Raw genomic sequence first — 14,390 nt, forward strand, 5'->3', positions numbered from 1 at the left:
CCGGGCCCCCGCCGGGAGGGGACCGCTCCTCCATGTCGGCTGCAGCTACCCGCCGCTTCCTCCCCGCACGGCCGCCGCCGAGGGGCCGCCTCCCGCCCTCAGCCGCCCGCCCAGCCGGGACGGCAGCAGCAGCCGCTCCCCTCTGCTCCGCCCGGCCGCCCGCCCGTCTAAGGGGAGGAAGGGGAGCGCGGGGACGCGCTCAAGCGGCCGCCACCATCTTCCTGACGGCACGGGGGGGGGTCGGGGGGGCTGCGGGAGCGCGCCCCCGCTGGCCAATTGGGCGCGGCGGCGCGGCGGGAGCGCGCCCCCCCCTCTCCCCCCCAACACACACTTCCCGCCTCAGTGCGAGGGGCGCGGGCAGGAGTGGGGACGGTCCCCTCAGAGAGCGATGGGCGTGATGATGGTGGCACCCTCCGTGAGGCAGGGACGGGACAGCGAGGGGTAGCAGGAGCCGGGCAGCCCCTTAGTGGGGACAGCCCGCGGGGCCGGGCGCCGGGGTTCCCGGGCTGCCCCCGCCACCGCCCTCCCCACCGGCTGACATTTGCCATGCGCAGACAACACGCACTTCACCAAACAATTGAGCCTGAGCCCCGCTACAAACTAGCTGGATTATTTTTCTCCTCGTTCTCCGCTTGTTTATGGCTGACGCTATCTCGCCTGCCCCGCTCCTTCGGTTTCATTATCTCTCCTCGCAGATGGACCGTGGCTTTCCTTCTTCACAGGGCTTCTCTCTGCTGGTGCTATAGCTCCCTCTCTTCTTCCCAGCTCTGCATCCCTCACCCTTGCTCACAGGTGATGTTCACAAATTGATCCCACCTCATCCCTCTTAGCCCCTCGGCTCCAGCCCCAGTTCCTCCTGCTATGGCTTCTACTTCCCTGAATCCCATTTGCTGTTTTCCAGGTGAGCCTTCCCCAGCAAAGCACTTCACTCCAGCCGTCCTTCCTTCTGCAGTCCCTTCTCTAAAGACCACACCATTCCATAAAATAAAGCCAAGGGCACTAATGTAATAATAGTAATGTTGTGGCCAGCAGAATCAGCGCAGTGACCATCCCCTGTGCTGTGGCACCTCCAATTCTGAGGTAAATTTTTGGCCCCTCTAGACAAGACAGACATTGAGAGGCTGGAGAGTGGCCTGGGAAGGGTCTGGAGTACCAGGAGCAGCTGAGGGAGCTGGGAGGGCTCAGCCTGGAGAAAAAGAGGATCAGGGGGGACCTTCTCATACCTTACAACTCTCTGACAAGAGGGTGCAGCTGGGTGAGGGTTGGGCTGTGCTCCCAGGGAACGAGGGACAGGATGAGAGGAAACAGCCTCAAGTTGTGCCGAGACAGGTTGAGGTTGGATATTGGGAAAATTTATTTGCTGGTGGTCAGATGCTGGCACAAGGTGCCCACGGCAGTGGTGGAGTCACCATCCGTGGAAGTGTTTAAAAAACGAGTGGACATGGTGCTTCACAATATTGTTTAGTGGGCATGTTAGTATTGGGTCGAAGGTTGGACTCGATGGTCTTGGAGGTCTTTTGCATCCACAGTGGTCTGTGATTCTCTATAATCTTTTTTGAAAATAGTAATAGAAAATCTGTGTCCCCACAGTTACTGAAATTGAAACCTGCCCATTTTTTCATTTCCTTTGTAAGGATGTTCTGTAACCATGCTGTAATCTATGTTCCTAGTATTATTATTTAGAAGAAATTTGTATTTCCTGACATGCTCAAATATCAAAATAATCTCTAAAAAATTCCAATCAATAGCAATAGTTGTTCTGGTTTTGCTGTGACATAGTTGTCTCTTGAATTCCAGCTAATGGCTCAGCTGATCAATATTGTATAGCGAGTGCTGCTTACCATGCAGCTCTTACATAAACACTGTTGGGAAGAGAGAAATCCCTGAGCTGACAGAGCAGAAAGGCAGGATGGCCTCCTGGGCTTGGCTATTAATTGATAAATTCACTAAAACTTCTTTCCAACCTTTTTATTGATTCATCTAAATGTACTTTAAGTTACATTTTTACTTTGTACAGGACAATGAATTTATTTAATCTGCAGGATTAAAGAAGTGCAACAGCTTCCAAGGATTCGAAGGCGTGGTGGAAAATGGAAAAAAGTTTTTTACCTCATTGGCAGAGAATTTAAGGTAAAACTACCTGTGTTTTTAAATTTTTTTATGTAAACCTGTAAGATTTAGGTTGGGTGATTTGAACTTTGAGATTTAAGAGGTACCGAAATTCCAGCATAGGTTTTTTGTCTTGTTCCCCCACGCTCAATAAAGTGTAACTTTGTATGTTCTTAGAATAAACAGAATCACATCAAAGATACTGGCTACACCACAAGTTTTCACTGAGTGACCCACATGATCCCAAATTTGGTCAGAGACAGCTTTTGATCTCCGCTAATAAAGGAGTTCCTCTTTCCCAGCTTTTGTTTACAGGTTCGAAGGAGGGAGATGGGATGGAAGGAGACATCTGACTTCTCAGACCCTCCTTTGGTAAGATTCGCATCGGGATTCCAAGGTTGTGCAGAATCCTTGCTCCCCCAAGGAAGCTCCCACTAGACTTGTAACCTGTAGACTCTCGTCCTGCTCTCCTCCACTTGATATTTTGGGTGGAGCAGTCACCCAACACTCACCAGCCCAGCCATTCCCCACCTTCCCCTGTTGTTGTGAAGTTCCATGGAAACACCCTGCATGTGCAGTCAAGGAACAGTTCTCTTCACTTTCATTAGCTCTGCTCTGGCTGGGACAGACCTCATGCTGTCTCCTGAAACACTGAATTTTTAATTTCACTTTGCTTTTATTGTGTAAATTTTTCTCCGTTGAATTCAAGTAGCAGATTAAATACATGAAGCAGAAAACCACAAATGCCAGTGATGGTTGGATTCATTTTAAGTGTGACCGAGATTTGTTTTAGAGAACAAGAAGTGGTATGAGGTTGTATTTGTTATTTCCTCAGCACCACCACCACCTTCTGATTTGTTTTTATCCAGGACAGATATAACAGCCAGCGTGTCCCTCTAAGGCAGCACCTGAGTGGGTCATGTCTGTGACACCCTTGAAGGAAGATGCTTCCTCTGGATCGCTTTCTTAGCTACCACAACGAGCCATCGTGGTAGAGCTGGGAGCCTCCATGCAGTCTAGATCTTGGGTCCTGGGTTCATTCTGGTGTTGGTTGTGCTGGTTCCCTGTGGAGAACTCTGACCAGCCTTCCAAAATACTCTGTGACAGGTTTCCTTTCTCAGAGACTGAGTTAGAGGAAATATTTCACAGAGCAATAGCTGGGCAAATGCAAATCCTACTTGCAGAGTTCTTTTAACTTCAAGCCACTAAATATACATATTTAGTCTATGGAACTGAATTTACTTCCCCTCTCAGAAGAACAAGCTTTGTCAGCTGTAATGATGAGCTGTTGTTTGACGTTCATAATATTGTACTTTACTGCTTATCTGATGGAGCCACGCAAAGCTATTTAGAGGGTTCTGAAATGTGACAACCCACATGATGCTTTTTTAGACTTCACAAACCGCCTTCATGAGGCAGGAGAATATGACATGGGAACGGCTGGCTGGAACAACAGTGTGCCTTAATGCCAGTGGGGTTGCTGTAGCTGGGGAGGAGGAATGCTCTTTGGAAGTTTGCAGCTTTTATTATGTGCTGTCAAAGGAAAAACTTGGCAGCCTGAAAGAACAGGCATCATGGGTGCCATGGGTGGGGACTATGGGGATTATTGATCCTGTCTGGAAACAGCATAAAGATGCAGGCAAAGATGTTAAAACCTGTTTGGACCATCCACAGACAGAAGGCCTCAAGGGAGACAGCTCAGATGCCCCATTTCCTGCTTTCTTGCCTTAATAAACAGCAAGATCTCACTTTCTGACAAACTTCGGTATCTTCATCCTTGCTGACATGCACAGCGTTCGTTGCAAGCTTTGTTTTGAATGCTGGAAGCCTCCAGGTGAAAGAACTCGTTTAGAAAAACCAAAACTCAACAAATCTTCTGACTTCTGTTCACAGACTAACAGGTTAACAGTGGCAAATATTGTGAAAGACTGTTACTCCTCCATGGTTTTAAAAATTATAAAGTATCATGATGCTTATTTCACTTTTCCATAGCAGAAGAGCACAAGGGTTACCTTTGACATCTTTTCCATACGAACCCATGGAAGCTGAGTAAGTGGGTGGTGCATTCTCACTTCCTTGCGGTGGCCAGGTTGGTTTTGTGTCCTGTATTTCCATCCTTTTGAAATTGCTGTTCAATTTATTCATATCACTGAGAGGATTTCATATCCCAGATGAGATGCACAGATTAAATAAGCAAGTAAGCAGTAGAAGATCTTTTTGTGTGACTCAAGAGGGAGGATAAGTCCCAGTCCGGATGAATAGGAATCTCTGGCTCCCCTGGGACCAGAATTTTACTTGCAGGCTTTATGGTTGTCTCGTTGGAGTGGCCTTTTTGCCAAAAGCAATGCAGAATATTCCACTTATCTGACAAAATGTCTGCCACCAGGAGGTGGCTTCACTCAAATATACATTTCTGTAAGATGAAGACAAACTTAAGTTTATTGCTCATTCCATTCATAACCAGAAGTTCTTCTGGCTTGCCAAACTGCTGAATCAGCTTGGGTACCTCATCCTTGAGTCAGCACAACCCAAAATAGAAGCTTGCTCCATTTCCGAAGAGAGGAAGTACCACTGTTGTCTGCAAATACAGCCACATCTGACATGCTTTTATAGCTACAAACACTCAATGGAGGGACTTGCATGGCACCCTGCTGCTTAAAAAAAAAAAAAAAAAAGGAAGTAAAAAGGCACTTTCTTATTCAAAATAGGAGTGTTAGGGTTGCTATGAGTGGGACTGTGTGGGTGTGGAAGTCCCAAGGAATAAAGGGCAGGAGAAGGGCTTTACAAGTGGCAGTCATTGATGTCACCTAGCCCAGCCCTGCATCAAGCTCCCACTCCACCTGCTTGCAGTTTCTCAGAATGTATAAATTAGGGAGACAAGGGACAGGCTATAACCAAACTGAAGCAAAGTCTTAAGCCATTAGGAAATAATGGCAAGAAAACAGGGTAGAAGCTCTAAAACACTGACTGGAGATCAGCTACAGCAGTCCTCATCCAGCATTCCCAAGGCAGAGCTGAGTCAGTCCTGCTGCCATGAGGTAACTCTGCTTTATAGCACAGCATAAACCAGCAAAAACCTGGGGGAATGACCAAGAGCTGCAGTCAAATAGTGGGAAGTGACACTAAAGTCATCAGCAGGACTTCATGAGTAGGTGGAAGGCAGTTGAAAAGGCACAGAAAAACAGTCCTACGTGATACAAATGAGGGAGGATTTTCTGGGGCTCCAAGTCAGGATGGGAAGTAGAAGAATGACGATAATGTGAATTCTCTCGATCTACCCCTCTCAAGTTCTGCAGTTTTTTCTCTTGCAAATGAGCTTCTGTGGTTTTTGACATCCTACAAAATGCCCCCTGTTGTCAAGCAGCACTGGTGTGCCCCCTTCCCATGGGTGCTTCTGGTTTTCCCTTCCTTCATGCTGCAGGATGGTGTCATGCTCTTCCTGGTCCAAGCAAAGGACTGTTTCTGGCACTTCCATTAAACATGTCTGAACTAGCTCTATTTTCCACAAGGAACGGGCCATTCCAACAGGCAGACAAAAACCAGTAACCCCTTTCAAACCATGGGCAGGCGAGACGTGACCCTTGGTACATGATTTTCTTGCAGTACTATGGAGGAAACTGTAGAGATTTGAAAAATTTGTTATTTCTGCAATGGGTGTGAAGGTTGCAACACACAATTTTACCATTTTCGGATTTTTGCAATGGTGCAGTTGCAAACTGAAACATGTTTTATATTTAGTGGTTTGGATTATTCGGTTGAAAAGAGGTGAGGGTGAGGATTTACAGGTGTAATTACAGGATTATGCAGTCACCTCGTGCACACGCTACAGGTTTGGGAGGAAGACCTGCTGCAAATCTGCAGAAAACCCCAGCTAAGGAATTGCATGTGCCACAAGCAATTACACAACATAAAACTTTGTGAAACATTTGCTATGTGTGCACCAAGCCCTTCTTAAATTTAGGTTTCTGGGAAGAAGAGGATTGCTGGGGCATTTTTGTGACCTGATCCGTCATCTCGGTTGATCCGCGATGGAAAGGTGACCCTGAGCACGGCTGAGCTGGGAATGGATCTGGTGAGAGCCATTGCTGTCCGAGCCACGCAGAGTGTTCCCAACTTCATCCCTGAATAGATTCACTTGCTCTTTCCCTGGCTCTATTTTAGCCCCAAATCTGTTATTCTGCCCTGTGGGTGCCAACATTTTTTGAAAAATAACCAAACCCAGTAATATTGGATTTCTGGTGCTTTTTTTTTTTCCCCAGAAGGATTGAAGTGAACATTCTTCTCACCTATACCTAGGACTTCACCTGTGTGGCTGCAACTCCAGTGACATCCAGAAAGATACGTGACCCTCACTCCTTCAGTGGAGCAGATGTATCTCAGCAATTTAGCAGTGATGTGACAAGGATGAAGTGGAAGGCATTGAGAAATTATTATATCAACTTTTAGGTTGTATTTAAGACAATTTGTACACACTTTTGTGTTCTCAACCTTGGAAGAAGTTCACTTCTGTCTACAAACACAGGAACCTGTCATTACTTCAATTTGTTGAGAACACTTTTGTGTTCTCAACCTTGGAAGAAGTTCACTTCTGTCTACAAACACAGGAACCCGTCATTACTTCAATTTGTTGTAGTGGTGGTAGGATTAAGACTTGGATGAAACAAGAAAAAGTCCTACAGGGCAATTTATAGAACCAAACAATCATGGAATGGTTTGGGTTGGAAGGAACTTTAAAGATCATCTCGCTCCAACCCCCTGCCATGGCAGGGACACCTTCCACTAGACCAGGTTGAATGTGAAAGCAAACACTTTCCAAAAAATCATGTTTAAAACTGAGCATGAATGCATGTTTGTGCCATGCGCCTTGTTCTGTTTCCAGAGGAGAAAAAAGTGGGAAGAAAATGTTGCTGAGAACACTGAAACATAACACTTTGGCAGAGGTGGTTATCACATCCTCCAGGCATTTTTACCTATGGTGCTGCCCTGACAACTGCAGTGTATTGTGGAAATAAAATGTGAAGTTACTCAGGACTGGGTCCTGCTGGTTGTGGATGAGGCAAGTACAGAAATACCTTTTGACAGAGGTAAGAGGGAATGCTTGCTTCCACAGGGAAAGGGCAATAGTGGTTCTGGGAACTGAAAACAGCAAATGTTTGTTAAAAAGGGGAGTTGGGGAGCAAGACAAGGTGGCACATAGAACACAGTGAAAGGTCACAGAGGGAGAAATACTACAATCCAGCATTTATTGGCTAAATGGAACCAGGACTTAGGAATGGGGCCCTAATCCTTTTATAAACCAGGAAGCTCCTTGAGTTGGGTGAGTGGGAGAACCAACAGTCACTGTCAATAAGCAAAAATCAAACAACCCTCGTGCTTCGTGGCACATGTTAAACTCTCAGTGGAACAGTCAGGAAAAATCTCATGACAGGCTTCCCAGCAATTTCCCACCAAAGGTTTCCTCCAGACTGCAGCTTTCAGAAGCTCGGCATGATTTATACCTGTGAGAACTGCTCAGAGGTCGTTTTGGTAGATTCAGAGAGATGAGTTATTTACCAAAGGGAACTTGGTGCAGACCATGCTACTATGTGTGATCTCATGGATAAAACTGTCCCACAGCTTGTCTATTTATTTGGGAAATTAATTTCTAGAACACTTGGAAAACAAAACCAGGAGTTGAAATTGCCTCTCAGTATTTCTTCAGTCCAAACAAAAAAACAAACAGGCCCATTGTGTGTCTTATGTGTTCAGTCAAAATATCTCAGTTATTAATGTTAAATTCCTGGGTACCTGTTCCTGAATAAGCTACAAAGCTGAAGCCTGGCTGAAAATATTAAAGTAAGGTATCCCACCATCTTCAGCTGAAGGATTTTTCACACTTCTGCAGTGATTTTAGGGGGCAGAGACATGTGGCCAGAGAAAGAGAAAAGGCTCTAGCCATGCACCAAGGAAGTGGGGGCTGAGAAGCAGATTTATTGTGCTAAGTGGCTTTTTCCTGTCTGCTCATTTCTCCTCTTTTACCATCCTTGTTTCCATTCCTTCCTCAGCTTTGGCTCTGTTGACGAGCAGGGAAAATATTCTACTCCCCTTTCACAGTTGTAACACATATTTATTAAGTCTCATTCTATTATAACCCAAATAACTATTGCCATGTTTGATTTTTCATTTGGACCATTTAAGCTCTTAATGAAGGATTTGCTCTTCACCTGGATTTCTTGCTTCCGTTTCTTATTGCATTCAGTTCACAGTCAATTCCCATGGACTCCTTTAGAGACACGTTGAGTGGAGGTGTGTGGATTTTTACCAGATTTTTCTCCTGCCCTGTCTCACCTCTCCAGACGCGCTGCTCACACCAGGAGGCACCAAGTCCATCACTTTGCTACAGCCTCAAACTTCTTCTTCGAAGCTAGAAATGTGGCAGGGCTCTTAGAGAGATTGTTATCTTCCTGACCTCATCCTGAGTACAAACCAGCCCACAGCCCACCTCTGCCCTTAGATGAGCAGTTGTGCTTCTCTAACCACAGAAACTTCAGCAACACAGAGTCACTGCCTTCATTCTTCCCCAAAAAGGCAACGCGTGGCAGTGACAACTTAGTGGGAAGTTGTTTCTCTCTCCAACAGAACAGAGCTTCAGGTGGCCACTGTCTGGAGCCCACCACCTCTGCACTGCTCAGTGTCCTAGGAGATGATGCAGATACAGAGTTTTTGGGCTGAGGTCTTACTTAAATTATATATTAGGCTGAAAAATGAACACACAGGAATGAAGGATGCTCCCAGTGCCTGTGGGTGATGGAGCAACGTGGGGCTGACAGCAGGGATGGTCTGAGCTGCTCCATCCTCCTCCTGCATCTTAAGGCAAAGACGTGGCAAACACCATGGACTGAAAGAAGTCCCTTTTATAGGCCTCAAATCTTACAGAAAATAAAGAGCTACAGGGCTGAAGAAACCTCTTAGGCTGGAAATGTATGTAGTGTTTCTGTAGCATAGGGAGAGCACAAAGCTTCACTTAGCAAAAGCAGCCAAATCTACTGGACTGTGGGGTTGGAACACTTTTATGTCTAGCAAGTAATAACTGTGTTTAATTAGCTTTATTTAGATGATAGATGTCAATGTCGAGCTCTCTCAGTGAAAAGGGCAGAATGTCCTTAGTGGGAAATGTGATTTTTGAAGCCTGACAACATAAAACCAGAGGGAAGGTTTGTGCTCAGACTGCTGGGGAGAAAAATCACCTTTGGCTCAACAAAACAGGAAGGATTTCAAGCCCACAGCAGAAGTTTTTCAAGAAACTAATGAAAATGGAGGATTATAGTTTAAACTGTTTTGCAATCGCTGGCCTCAATCCTGCAGACACTTTTCACACACACTCAACTTTATATCCATGGTTGGTTTTGCTGATCCACATGGGATTATTGACACCTGGAGACAGAAGTGAAGGCCAGACTGTTTACAGAGCAGAGTTTAAACGATAGCATTTTAATAAAAAAAATGACATTATATCAAGGTCTGCATGATTGGCTCATTGAGATCCTTTATGTTTGAAAAAAAAAAAAAGCTGAGAAATTCAGGAATTAAGATTCCTGAGGTGGTCTCAGATCTGCTCCCTTGTGTGAATAGAACCTTTTGTTATGCTGGGCAGCACTGGGCCACAAAACTTATTCAGCAAATACTAAAAAAGCCCCAACCTTTATAAAATTTGGATCTACAGCTCACATGAAAATACTGTCTGCATTTCTTTCCTCTCTAAAAAAAGTATGTTTGACCACTACCTGAGACTGAAAGGTTTCCCTTCATCAATAGGGAGCAACTAATTGGGAAGAAAAAAATTGGTTTATATCATTCTTTTAATTTAAATATTTTTTTCTTTTATATCTTGGGAGTATATTGTACCTGCCACGAACCAACTTTTTGAAACCCCCAAAACAGGAATAAATCCCCTCTGCAAGCTCTGGTTCCACCGTTTATCAGGTTGTTGGTGCAGGAGCCAAAGTGCCATTGGGCTGACTCACATTTTGGCATTTTGTGTTTATATACATGATGCTGATGTTTGCAAGTAACGAGGAAAAACCCCTGTGTTCATCAGCACCACGATCCCAGCAAAACCTTTCCCTCCTCAGCATCAGCAAAGCCTGAGGATGTGGCCAGAGCCACAGCCTGGTGTGGGCACTGTTGTCACTGCTCTTTGCCACTCAGCACTGAGTGCAGCCAGGGCATTCCCACAATCCTCACGTTGTATCCCAGACCTCCAGCTGGCTGGGCCCTGTGGCTTCCAGAGCCCCAGCTCTGCCCAAATTTAGGCACACCTGGTGCCCCTCTTCCCTGCCCATCCATCCTGAACCTCTGCGATTCTGCCAGCGTCCTTCGTGGCTCTGGAAAGCCAGCTTTGGCACTTAGGACACCTTTCACATGATCTTTATCCCCCCAGGTCCAAAATTTTCAATGTAGTATTCCTGGCACTGGTATCGTCCTTGACATAGGTTTTATTTTTATCTCACTGCCTCTTTTTATCTCCAACTCCCTTGCCCTAAGTCTTATCTTGTTTTTTTGCCTTTTCCCAGGTTTTAAGGACCTGATGGGGACCCTGGCCACACAATGACCTGGCTGTACATGGCTGTCACTCCCACCTGCCTCTTCTGGCATTCCATAAACTTTAACCACAACTTCTGGCTGCATCACAGTCCTGTTGGTCACTGGGGAGAGGCAGAAGAGGCTGCCCCTTTGGGCCCTGCCACCACGGTTCCTCTCAGCGTCCTGTGGCTCAGGCTGACCCATCCCTACCTGCCCCACATCTCACCCCTGACATCCTGCCTCATCCTTTTCTAGGTGAAGAACCACAGCTGGAGTAAAACAGGGGTACAATGCCGTGGGAAAACCCTGTCCTGGGATGCAATAACCCCCCAGCTCGTTCAGCTTTGCCACATGATTGTGCTTGTCAGCACAGCTCTGCCACAGAGCTTGGACTGTGCCGGGCCCTGCAGGGTTGGAGGCCAGGCTGGCTCTCCTGGAGCATTTGGTCGAGGTCTGTCACCATTGACTTGAGCAGGAGCAGGTCTTAGCTGCTGAAAATCCCATCCAGATCTGCTGCAAAGTGGAAATAATTTGTTAAATGCTTTATATTGGGGCAGTAGCACCCCTTCCTCTTGCAGAAGCATTTGGACTGCCCACGGAGAGAAGCAAAGAGAGCATCAGGATCCAACTAGGTGAGCAGATACCCAGAGCACAGCCTTGATTTTGGCCGGGGCTGGGGCTGCAGCTGCAGCTGACACGAACTTTCCACCGGTGGCAATGGGTCAGAGGCAGCTGGGGCTCCTCTCCTCCCCGCTCCAGCCCTCGCCTTTGGGAGCTGTGGGCAGGATTAAGGAGAAAAAGCAATGTATGGGTCATGGGAAGAGGGAAAACAGAAGCAGCTCGGACAGCCGAAGAGGAAACGGGGGACACAGATGTCTGTGGAAAGCTGAAGCCACTTACAGAGGATGCGTTTACTTGTATTTCCTTCCACTAGAGCTTAATTGCAATGTTTTTTAATGACAGGTAGGATGGGAGCTGGGCTTCTGCCTAAGCACTTCTGTGTCCTGCATAAAAGTGCTGAATTTAATATTAACAACAATTAATCACAGCTACCGGGAAGCAGCCGGCAGCATTCCCTGTCCTGGGAGTGCTCGGTTTGCATGCTCGGCCCCACCAACTCCCATCCCCAGGCCAATGGCACTGGAAAGTTGCAAGGAAGCAAGGGCCTTCCCTGTGCTGCTCAATTTCAATCTGGAGCTGAAGTGGTGGTGGCACCAGCACCCTCTTCCCATTCCCTCCAACAGCCTTTGGTGGGAATACAGGTGGTTTTGGACACCTCATGTCTCTCTTGTGGGTAGGAATTGGCCTCTTGCCACCATCTCACCCACATTCCATTTTCCCTCCCTTTGCCCCAAAAGGCTACTGGGATAATTCCAGATTAGAGCAGTCTGTGTGGGTTAGGGTGGATTGCAGGTTTGCCAGGATGCTGATGGATTTCTCCTGTTGTTGATACCACGACTCTCTCTCTCATTAGCAGCACTAATTGCTCATTCCATGTTTTGCACAAGTACATGAGTATTTTAGAATGGCTTGTCTTGCATCCTGTAATTAAATGACCACTAATGAACATATTAGAGAAGGAGCAGCTGAATGCTCCAATCCGTGCTGGGCATCCATAGAAAAACTGCTGGGAATTCACTGTGATGTGGCACCAAGTTGCTGCCTGGGCTGCAGCAGCTCCTGGCCAGGGACAGCAGTGTGGGAGCACCCTGTCATCCCTCCACCCTCTGCTCTGTTTAGACATACCCCCAGGCCCTGGCCCCCCACCCACCACCCCCCATTTTTCAGGGGTAACATTTTCTGGACACCTCATGGAGTGAAAATCCCCTTCCCAGGCCTCCAGGCTGCCCTGGCTCCTCTGATGCTTGCCCTGAATATGACCCAGGTATACTAAAGTGAATGGTGATCCCTTGGGACCAATATCCAGGCTTTTCCCATCTCCCTCAAGCAGACAATCCTCTTGGACATTCCTTTTCCCAAGGCAGATGGCTCCAGAAGTGAGCTTGCTCCCCATCCTTCACCCTGTCTCCTCCAGGAAACTCTGATGTCACATGCAGAGCCCAGTTCTGGGTCTGAAGCCCTTTGCAACATGCAAATCCTCCTCCCATGGAGATCTGTGGATGTGGCACTTGGGGACGTGGTTTAGTGGTGGTCTTGGCAGTTCAGGATTAATAGTTGGATTTGATGATCTTAGATGGCTTCTCCAACCTGTGATTCCATTGATGTCATCCAAGGGAAGTGCTCCCAAAGCCCCAGCACACTCTTCAGGCTTTATTTGCCTTCCTGGTTCAGTGTCCTGCACGTCTTGGGCAAAATGTGTTGATTTTGGGGTTCCTCACAGACACAAACTGACTGCAGTGCTCTGGTTTGAGGTGGGAGGTGTCTGTCTGACATGTCCTGAATCCATGGGCTGCACATCCACACTTAATGTTGAAACTCTTCTAACTCCAAGCCTGAGCCCAGACCCTGTCTAGAGGGCTGGGGTCTATGCAAGCCAGGGTGCTCTTGGGGCTGCACAAAGTTCCACAGACCCAAAAAGGAGGGACTTACATGGAAGGGGTGTTTTTGTTTGCTCCAGGATCTGTAAATGGCAGCTTCAGCCAGCCAGGCATCTGCTGCCAGCAGGGCAAGTGACAGCCCCAGCTCTACGGTGGACAAGAGGGTGGGCAGATTTTTGGGACTGCCTGGGCAGGGAGTGAGTGGCTTCGTAAACATGTCACAGCCACTGGGGTCTTGCAATTGCAGCACAGGGCATTTTGGGGGGCAAGGTTTGGAAGGAGTTTGGCCCCAGCATTGGATGCATGGGAACAGCAGAGAACAGGCTGGGTGGGGAGCTCCACCGTGCAGCAGGCAGAGCACCAGGGCTCCCCCCAGCTCCCAGCAGACCTTTCCAAAGGCTTTTATTCTTTTTCTGATGATTGGATACAGGATATTTTCATCCCTGCAAGAGGTGCCACCAAGGTGGTGGAGGACAACCAAAAGGGACTGTAAACCCCTTGGCTGGTGTTTGAGGAACTTTGGTAGACCTTCGGAAAACTTGGTGGGAGAACCCTGGGCGCTGGCAGGATCCGGCCGCCGCCAGGCTCTCGGCAGCACCGGCAGCTCTTCCCCAGCACTGTCACTATGATAAATGTTTGTCTTTTCCGTCCAAGAGATACAGCGGAGCCGCTGCCAGCACCATGTCTCAGTGGAATTGGGGTTCGCACTGCCAGGAGTGTTACCGGCTCATGATTCACGTCTTTACAACAGCTTTGGAAGGAAAATGTGCTTCTCGCCAGGCAGAGCTTCACGCACATCGAGATGCCACGGTTTTTCCAGACTTTCCAAAGGAAGCCACAGCCAAGTGAGACATTCCTTCTCTTCTTCCAGCTTTCTTGGAACAATCTTCTTTGATTAGTGAGTGAGACAGATAGTTGGAAGAAAAGACAGACAGACAGGCTGGGAATAGGGTTATAATGAGCAGTTTGCATGAGCCCCCGTCGCCGGTGGGAGGGTACATCCATCCACCCCTCACTGGGTGGCTGCTGAAAGCCCCTGCTGTATGCTATCGTCCCCCACCCCTTTGTCCTCCTCCATGGCCCCCAGCCCCTGTCCTCCTCTATGGTCCTCCACTCCTGCCCTCCTCCATGGTCCCCAAATCCCAGCCCTTCTCCACGGTCCCCAGATCCCAGCCCTCCTCTGTAGTCCCCAAATCCCTGCCCTCCTCCATGGTCCCCAAC

General features: G+C 47.7%; 1 long non-coding RNA gene across 8 annotated transcripts; it reads left to right on the forward strand.

The window, feature by feature from the left end:
* Window positions 1-193: 193 nt before the first annotated feature.
* Window positions 194-12,206, forward strand: LOC121669163. Of its 8 annotated transcripts, none has more exons than XR_006017625.1 (5): window positions 194-792; window positions 902-1,080; window positions 2,043-2,130; window positions 2,412-7,193; window positions 10,662-12,206. It is a non-coding gene; the product is annotated as an uncharacterized LOC121669163 (long non-coding RNA). The 8 variants fall into 8 exon arrangements; XR_006017624.1 differs by lacking the exon at window positions 10,662-12,206 and having other exon boundaries at window positions 2,412-6,181; window positions 6,369-9,602; XR_006017627.1 differs by lacking the exon at window positions 10,662-12,206 and having other exon boundaries at window positions 2,412-6,181; window positions 6,406-9,602.
* The last annotated feature ends 2,184 nt before the right edge of the window (window positions 12,207-14,390 follow it).

The sequence above is a fragment of the Corvus kubaryi genome, unplaced genomic scaffold, assembly GCF_017639235.1.
Source record: "Corvus kubaryi isolate FWS band 111438036 unplaced genomic scaffold, C.kubaryi_AGA036_p1.0 37387, whole genome shotgun sequence".
NCBI lineage: Eukaryota > Metazoa > Chordata > Aves > Passeriformes > Corvidae > Corvus > Corvus kubaryi.